We start from the raw sequence: 8,335 nt of genomic DNA, 5'->3' as shown, positions 1-8,335 counted from the left end.
TTTCTTTTATATTATATAGCATGTTATAGATTATACTTACTATGTGCTCTATAGTTCTAATTGCTGTGCTTTTCGTATTTGTTGTAGTGTTCGAAATTAGTACATTTAGCGTTTTGTTTTTTCAATGTTTTTCCTTTATATTATATAGCAGTGTTATAGATGATACTACTTTGTGCTGTATAGTTCTAATTGCAGTGCTTTTCGTATTTGTTGGTAGAGTGTTCGAAATTAGTATATTTAGCGCTTTTGTTTTTTTAAAGTTTTTCGTTTATATATATAGCATGTTATAGATTATACTTACTTTGTGCTCTATAGTTCTAAATGCTGTGCTTTTCGTATTTGTTGTAGAGTGTTCGAAATTAGTATAATTAGCGCTTTTGCTTTTTCAATGTTTTTCCTTTATTATTATATAGCATGTTATAGATTATACTTACTTTGTGCCTATATAGTTCTAATTGCTTTGCTTTTCGTATTTGTTGTAGAGTGTTCGAAATTAGTATATTTAGCGTTTTTGCTTTTCAATGTTTTTCCTTTATATTATATAGCATGTTATAGATTATACTTACTTTGTGCTCTATTTTTCTAATTGCAGTGCTTTTCGTATTTGTTGGAGAGTGTTCGAAATTAGTATATTTAGCGCTTTTGTTTTTTAAAGTTTTTCGTTTATATTATATAGCATGTTATAGATTATACTTACTTTGTGCTCTATAGTTCTAATTGCTGTGCTTTTCGTATTTGTTGTAGAGTGTTCGAAATTAGTATATTAGCGCTTTTGTTTTTCAATGTTTTTCCTTTATATTATATAGCATGTTATAGATTATACTTACTTTGTGCTCTATAGTTCTAATTGTTGTGCTTTTCGTATTTGTTGTAGAGTGTTCGAAATTAGTACATTAGCGCTTTGTTTTTTCAATGTTTTTCCTTATATAATATAGCATGTTATAGATTATACTTACTTTGTGCTCTATAGTTCTAATTGCTGTGCTTTTCGTATTTGTTGTAGAGTGTTCGAAATTAGTATATTTAGCGCTTTTGTTTTTTCAATGTTTTTCTTATTATTCTTATATACATGTTATAGATTATACTTACTTTGTGCTTATAGTTCTAATTGCGGTGCTTTTCGTATTTGTTGTAGAGTGTTCGAAATTAGTATATTTAGCGCTTTGTTTTTCAATGTTTTTCTTTATATTATATAGCATGTTATAGATTATACTTACTTGTGCTATAGTCTAATTGCTGTGCTTTTCGTATTTTTGTGTAGTGTTCGAAATTAGTATATTTAGCGTTTTTGTTTTTTTCAATGTTTTTCCTTTATATTATATATGCATGTTATATGATTACCTACTTTGTGCTCTATAGTTCTAATTGCAGTGCTTTTCGTATTTGTTGGAGAGTGTTCGAAATTAGTATATTTAGCGCTTTTGTTTTTTCAATGTTTTCGTTTTATTATATAGCATGTTATAGATTATACTTACTTTGTGCTCTATAGTTCTAATGCTGTGCTTTTCGTATTTGTTGTAGAGTGTTCGAAATTAGTATATTTAGCGCTTTGTTTTTTCAATGTTTTTCCTTATATTATTATAGCATGTTATAGATTTATACTTACTTTGTGCTCTATAGTTCTAATTGCTTGCTTTTCGTATTTGTTGTAGAGTGTTCGAAATTATTATTTAGCGCTTTTGTTTTTCAATGTTTTTCCTTTATATTATATATAGCATGTTATAGATTATACTTACTTTGTGCTCTATAGTTCTAATTGCAGTGCTTTTCGTATTTGTTGTAGAGTGTTCGAAATTAGTATATTAGCGCTTTTGTTTTTTAATGTTTTTCTTTATATTATATAGCATGTTATAGATTATACTTACTTTGTGCTCTATAGTTCTAATTGCAGTGCTTTTCGTATTTGTGTAGAGTGTTCGAAATTAGTATATTTAGCGCTTTTGTTTTTTCAATGTTTTTCCTTTATATTATATAGCATGTTATAGATTATACTTACTTTGTGCTCTATAGTTCTAATTGCGTGCTTTTCGTATTTGTTGTAGAGTGTTCGAAATTAGTATATTTAGCGCTTTTGTTTTTCAAGTTTTTCTTTATATTATATAGCATGTTATAGATTATACTTACTTTGTGCTCTATAGTTCTAATTGCAGTGCTTTTTCGTTTTTGTAGAGTGTTCGAAATTAGTATATTTAGCGTTTTTGTTTTTTCAATGTTTTCCTTTATATTATATAGCATGTTATAGATTATACTTACTTTGTGCTCTATAGTTCTAATTGCAGTGCTTTTCGTATTTGTTGTAGAGTGTTCGAAATTAGTATATTTAGCGCTTTTGTTTTTTAATGTTTTCTTTATATTATATAGCATGTTATAGATTATACTTACTTTGTGCTCTATAGTTCTAATTGCAGTGCTTTTCGTATTTGTTGTAGAGTGTTCGAAATTAGTACATTTAGCGTTTTTGTTTTTTCAATGTTTTCCTTTATATTATATAGCATGTTATAGATTATACTTACTTTGTGCTCTATAGTTCTAATTGCAGTGCTTTTCGTATTTGTTGTAGAGTGTTCGAAATTAGTATATTTAGCGCTTTTGTTTTTTCAATGTTTTTCGTTTATATTATATAGCATGTTATAGATTATACTTACTTTGTGCTCTATAGTTCTAATTGCAGTGCTTTTCGTATTTGTTGTAGAGTGTTCGAAATTAGTACATTTAGCGCTTTTGTTTTTTCAATGTTTTTCCTTTTATTATATAGCATGTTATAGATTATACTTACTTTGTGCTCTATAGTTCTAATTGCAGTGCTTTTCGTATTGTGTTAGAGTGTTCGAAATTAGTATATTTAGCGCTTTTGTTTTTTTAATGTTTTTCGTTTATATTATATAGCATGTTATAGATTATACTTACTTTGTGCTCTATAGTTCTAATTGCAGTGCTTTTCGTATTTGTTGTAGAGTGTTCGAAATTAGTATATTTAGCGCTTTTGTTTTTTCAATGTTTTTCCTTTTATATTATATAGCATGTTATAGATTATACTTACTTTGTGCTCTATAGTTCTAATTGCAGTGCTTTTCGTATTTGTTGTAGAGTGTTCGAAATTAGTATATTAGCGTTTTTGTTTTTCAATGTTTTTCCTTTATATTATATAGCATGTTATAGATTATACTTACTTTGTGCTCTATAGTTCTAATTGCTGTGCTTTTCGTATTTGTTGTAGAGTGTTCGAAATTAGTACATTTAGCGCTTTTGTTTTTTCAATGTTTTTCCTTTATATTATATAGCATGTTATAGATTATACTTACTTTGTGCTCTATAGTTCTAATTGCAGTGCTTTTCGTATTTGTTGGAGAGTGTTCGAAATTAGTATATTTAGCGCTTTTGTTTTTTAATGTTTTTCGTTTATATTATATAGCATGTTATAGATTATACTTACTTTGTGCTCTATAGTTCTAATTGCTTGTGCTTTTCGTATTTGTTGTAGAGTGTTCGAAATTAGTATATTTAGCGTTTTTGTTTTTTTCATGTTTTTCTTTTATTATTATTATATAGCATGTTATAGATTATACTTACTTTGTGCTCTATTGTTCTAATTGCTGTGCTTTTCGTATTTGTTGTAGAGTGTTCGAAATTAGTATATTTAGCGCTTTTGTTTTTTCAATGTTTTTCCTTTATATATTATATAGCATGTTATAGATTATACTTACTTTGTGCTCTATAGTTCTAATTGCAGTGCTTTTCGTATTTGTTGTAGAGTGTTCGAAATTAGTATATTTAGCGTTTTTGTTTTTTCAATGTTTTCCTTTTTATTATTATATAGCATGTTATAGATTATACTTACTTTGTGCTCTATAGTTCTAATTGCAGTGCTTTTCGTATTTGTTGTAGAGTGTTCGAAATTAGTATATTTAGCGCTTTTGTTTTTTCAATGTTTTTTCCTTTATATTATATAGCATGTTATAGATTATACTTACTTTGTGCTCTATAGTTCTAATTGCAGTGCTTTTCGTATTTGTTGGAGAGTGTTCGAAATTAGTATATTTAGCGCTTCTGTTTTTTCAATGTTTTTCCTTTATATTATTATATAGCATGTTATAGATTATACTTACTTTGTGCTCTATAGTTCTAATTGAGTGCTTTCGTATTTGTTGTAGAGTGTTCGAAATTAGTATATTTAGCGCTTTTGTTTTTCAAATGTTTTCTTTTATATTATATAGCATGTTATAGATTATACTTACTATGTGCTCTATAGTTCTAATTGCTGTGCTTTTCGTATTTGTTGTAGAGTGTTCGAAATTAGTACATTTAGCGTTTTTGTTTTTTCAATGTTTTTCCTTTATATTATATAGCATGTTATAGATTATACTTACTTTGTGCTCTATAGTTCTAATTGCAGTGCTTTTCGTATTTGTTGGAGAGTGTTCGAAATTAGTATATTTAGCGCTTTTGTTTTTTCAAGTTTTTCCTTTATATTATATAGCATGTTATAGATTATACTTACTTTGTGCTCTATAGTTCTAATTGCTTGCTTTCGTATTTGTTGTAGAGTGTTCGAAATTAGTATATTTAGCGCTTTTGTTTTTCAATGTTTTTCCTTTATATTATTATATAGCATGTTATAGATTATACTTACTTTGTGCTCTATAGTTCTAATTGCTTGCTTTTCGTATTTGTTGTAGAGTGTTCGAAATTAGTATATTTAGCATTTTTGCTTTTTCAATGTTTTTCCTTTATATTATTATATAGCATGTTATAGATTATACTTTGTGCTCTATTGTTCTAATTGCAGTGCTTTTCGTATTTGTTGTAGAGTGTTCGAAATTAGTATATTTAGCGCTTTTGTTTTTTTAAGTTTTTCGTTTATATTATATAGCATGTTATAGATTATACTTACTTTGTGCTCTATAGTTCTAATTGCTGTGCTTTTCGTATTTGTTGTAGAGTGTTCGAAATTAGTATATTTAGCGCTTTTGTTTTTTCAATGTTTTTCCTTTATATATTATATAGCATGTTATAGATTATACTTACTTTGTGCTCTATAGTTCTAATTGCTGTGCTTTTCGTATTTGTTGTAGAGTGTTCGAAATTAGTACATTTAGCGCTTTTGTTTTTTCAATGTTTTTCCTTTATATTATATAGCATGTTATAGATTATACTTACTTTGTGCTCTATAGTTCTAATTGCGTGCTTTTCGTATTTGTTGGAGAGTGTTCGAAATTAGTATATTTAGCGCTTTTGTTTTTTCAATGTTTTTCCTTTATATTATATAGCATGTTATAGATTATACTTACTTTGTGCTCTATAGTTCTAATTGCGGTGCTTTTCGTATTTGTTGTAGAGTTTCGAAATTAGTATATTTAGCGCTTTTGCTTTTTTCAATGTTTTTCCTTTATATTATTATTATATAGCATGTTATAGATTATACTTACTTTGTGCTCTATGTTCTAATTGTAGTGCTTTTCGTATTTGTTGGAGAGTGTTCGAAATTAGTATATTTAGCGCTTTTGTTTTTTTAAAGTTTTTCGTTTATATTATATAGCATGTTATAGATTATACTTACTTTGTGCTCTATAGTTCTAATTGTTGTGCTTTTCGTATTTGTTGTAGAGTGTTCGAAATTAGCACATTTAGCGTTTTGTTTTTTCAATGTTTTTCCTTTATATTATATAGCATGTTATAGATTATACCTACTTTGTGCTCTATAGTTCTAATTGCAGTGCTTTTCGTATTTGTTGGAGAGTGTTCGAAATTAGTATATTTAGCGCTTTTGTTTTTTTAAAGTTTTTCGTTTATATTATATAGCATGTTATAGATTATACTTACTTTGTGCTCTATAGTTCTAAATGCTGTGCTTTTCGTATTTGTTGTAGAGTGTTCGAAATTAGTATATTTAGCGCTTTTGCTTTTTCAATGTTTTTCCTTTATATTATTATATAGCATGTTATAGATTATACTTACTTTGTGCCCTATAGTTCTAATTGCTTTGCTTTTCATATTTGTTGTAGAGTGTTCGAAATTAGTATATTTAGCGCTTTTGCTTTTTCAATGTTTTTCCTTTATATTATTATTATATAGCATGTTATAGATTATACTTACTTTGTGCTCTATAGTTCTAATTGTAGTGCTTTTCGTATTTGTTGGAGAGTGTTCGAAATTAGTATATTTAGCGCTTTTGTTTTTTTAAAGTTTTTCGTTTATATTATATAGCATGTTATAGATTATACTTACTTTGTGCTCTATAGTTCTAATTGCTGTGCTTTTCGTATTTGTTGGAGAGTGTTCGAAATTAGTATACTTAGCGCTTTTGTTTTTTCAATGTTTTTCCTTTATATTATATAGCATGTTATAGATTATACTTACTTTGTGCTCTATAGTTCTAATTGCTGTGCTTTTCGTATTTGTTGTAGAGTGTTCGAAATTAGTACATTTAGCGCTTTTGTTTTTTCAATGTTTTTCCTTTATATTATATAGCATGTTATAGATTATACTTACTTTGTGCTCTATAGTTCTAATTGCTGTGCTTTTCGTATTTGTTGGAGAGTGTTCGAAATTAGTATATTTAGCGCTTTTGTTTTTTCAATGTTTTTCCTTTATATTCTTATATAGCATGTTATAGATTATACTTACTATGTGCTCTATAGTTCTAATTGCGGTGCTTTTCGTATTTGTTGTAGAGTTTCGAAATTAGTATATTTAGCGCTTTTGTTTTTTCAAAGTTTTTCTTTTATATTATATAGCATGTTATAGATTATACTTACTTTGTGCTCTATAGTTCTAATTGCTGTGCTTTTCGTATTTGTTGTAGTGTTCGAAATTAGTACATTTAGCGTTTTTGTTTTTTCAATGTTTTTCCTTTATATTATATAGCATGTTATAGATTATACTTACTTTGTGCTGTATAGTTCTAATTGCAGTGCTTTTCGTATTTGTTGGAGAGTGTTCGAAATTAGTATATTTAGCGCTTTTGTTTTTTTAAAGTTTTTCGTTTATATTATATAGCATGTTATAGATTATACTTACTTTGTGCTCTATAGTTCTAAATGCTGTGCTTTTCGTATTTGTTGTAGAGTGTTCGAAATTAGTATATTTAGCGCTTTTGCTTTTTCAATGTTTTTCCTTTATATTATTATATAGCATGTTATAGATTATACTTACTTTGTGCCCTATAGTTCTAATTGCTTTGCTTTTCGTATTTGTTGTAGAGTGTTCGAAATTAGTATATTTAGCGTTTTTGTTTTTTCAATGTTTTTCCTTTATATTATTATATAGCATGTTATAGATTATACTTACTTTGTGCTCTATTGTTCTAATTGCAGTGCTTTTCGTATTTGTTGGAGAGTGTTCGAAATTAGTATATTTAGCGCTTTTGTTTTTTTAAAGTTTTTCGTTTATATTATATAGCATGTTATAGATTATACTTACTTTGTGCTCTATAGTTCTAATTGTTGTGCTTTTCGTATTTGTTGTAGAGTGTTCGAAATTAGTATATTTAGCGCTTCTCTTTTTTCAATGTTTTTCCTTTATATTATTATATAGCATGTTATAGATTATACTTACTTTGTGCTCTATAGTTCTAATTGCGGTGCTTTTCGTATTTGTTGTAGAGTGTTTCGAAATTAGTATATTTAGCGCTTTTGTTTTTTCAATGTTTTTCTTTTATATTATATAGCATGTTATAGATTATACTTACTTTGTGCTCTATAGTTCTAATTGCTGTGCTTTTCGTATTTGTTGTAGAGTGTTCGAAATTAGTACATTTAGCGTTTTGTTTTTTTTAATGTTTTTCCTTTATATTATATAGCATGTTATAGATTATACTTACTTTGTGCTCTATAGTTCTAATTGCAGTGCTTTTCGTATTTGTTGGAGTGTGTTCGAAATTAGTATATTTAGCGCTTTTGTTTATTTAAAGTTTTTCGTTTATATTATATAGCATGTTATAGATTATACTTACTTTGTGCTCTATAGTTCTAATTGCTGTGCTTTTCGTATTTGTTGTAGAGTGTTCGAAATTAGTACATTTAGCGTTTTGTTTTTTCAATGTTTTTCCTTTATATTATATAGCATGTTATAGATTATACTTACTTTGTGCTGTATAGTTCTAATTGCAGTGCTTTTCGTATTTGTTGGAGAGTGTTCGAAATTAGTATATTTAGCGCTTTTGTTTTTTTCAAGTTTTTCGTTTATATTATATAGCATGTTATAGATTATACTTACTTTGTGCTCTATAGTTCTAATTGCTGTGCTTTTCGTATTTGTTGTAGAGTGTTCGAAATTAGTATATTTAGCGCTTTTGCTTTTTCAATGTTTTTCCTTTATATTATTATATAGCATGTTA

This window comes from Andrographis paniculata, unplaced genomic scaffold (assembly GCF_009805555.1).
Source record: "Andrographis paniculata isolate CXL003 unplaced genomic scaffold, ASM980555v1 Contig212END, whole genome shotgun sequence".
NCBI lineage: Eukaryota > Viridiplantae > Streptophyta > Magnoliopsida > Lamiales > Acanthaceae > Andrographis > Andrographis paniculata.
Note: the sequence above shows the minus strand (reverse complement) of the source record.